Consider the following 1622-nt stretch of genomic DNA (forward strand, 5'->3'; position numbering starts at 1 on the left):
TTTAAGACAGTGCCATACTGCCCTTCACTGTGATTGCACCATTTTACACTCCCACCAACAGTGAATAAGGGTTCCAGCTTCTCCACAACCTCATCAGCAGCTGTTGTTTGCTACTCTGTTGAATTTTGCTATTCTTACTGGGGTGAGATAATAGTTCATAGTTGTTTTGATTTGCACATCTCTTAAGAGCTAGGGATTTTGAACACTTCTTTATGTGTTTGTTTGCCAGCTGAATATCTTCTTTACTGAAGTGTCTGTTCATATCCTGTGCCGATTTTGCAATTGGGTTGTTTACTTTTATCTTGTGGTGCTCGAGTATTTTATAAATTCTAGATATAAGTCGCTTATCAGACATGTCATTACCAAATATTTTTTTCTGATTCTATGGTTTTCCTTTTTACCTTACCAAAGTTTTGGATGTGCATAGGAATTTTATTCTTAGAAGATCCCATTCATCTATGTCATTCTCTCCTGTAGGTCTCCTGTAGGCTGTAGGTTTTTTACGAAGCTTGGAAGACTGTTGTGGCTTAGGGCTTCTAGAGTTCTTCCAAGCTTTTCTCTAATGAAGTCCTTGGTTTTAGTCCTAGGTCCTTGATCCACTCTGGGTTGGTTTCTTTGTATGATTTGAGGTGTGGGTGTTGCTTGACTTTTATGTAGACAGTATTCCAATTCTGCAAACACCATTTGTTAAAAAGGCTGTTGTTTCACCATTCAACTGATTTCATCTGCTTGTCAAAAATCAGTTGACTGTAGGTAGATGGGCTGATTTCTGGGTTGTCAATTTTATTCCATTGATCTATGTGTCTCTCGTTAATCCAGTACCATGCTGTCCTGACCACCATAGCAGAGTAGCAGGAATAAAAATCAGGGAGTGAGATGCCTCCTACCATGTTTCGCCTTTTAAGGAATGCTTTGCTTATTAGGGGTTTCCTTACATTCCAAATTAAATTGGAGATAGCTTTTCCATCTAATTGAAGAATGGAATTGGTATTTGTATTGGGATTGCATTGAACATATAAATTGCCTTTCTTTGTATTTTCATTTTCAAAATATTGAGTCTTCCTATTCAAGAGCAAGGTATATTCTTCCATTTATCCAGATCTCTTTCTGTTTCTTGTAATAATGTTTTGTAATTTTCTTTGAATAGATTCTTTGTGCTTCCAGTTAGATTTACTTCCAAGAATTTTATCCTGTGATTAACTATTGTGAAGGGTACTGTTTTTCTTAGCTCCAGCTCTGTATTCTCTTTGTCACTGTAGAGAAATCCAATTCATTTCTGTATGTTGATCTTGTATCCTGCCACATTGCTGAATTGGTCTACTATGTCCAGTAGTTTTCTTGCTGAGTCTTTAGGTTTTTCTAAGTATACTATCATATCATTTGCATATAGATATAATTTTACCTCCTCTTTGCCAATTTGGATACCTCTTATTTCTTCTCTTTCCTTATTGCTATCTCTAAGACTTCCAACACCATATTGAATAGACAGGTGATAGTGGGCATCCTTGCCTAGTTTGTGTTCTCAAGGGGAAATGCTATTTATCTCCCTCCATTGAGAAAAATGTTGGCTCTCAGGTTTACATACATTTGACTATGTTGAGCAAATTCCGCCCTATTCCTAT

This window comes from Elephantulus edwardii, unplaced genomic scaffold, assembly GCF_000299155.1.
Source record: "Elephantulus edwardii isolate Elephantulus edwardi_28Jun2011 unplaced genomic scaffold, EleEdw1.0 scaffold00603, whole genome shotgun sequence".
In the NCBI taxonomy this organism is placed as follows: Eukaryota; Metazoa; Chordata; class Mammalia; order Macroscelidea; family Macroscelididae; genus Elephantulus; species Elephantulus edwardii.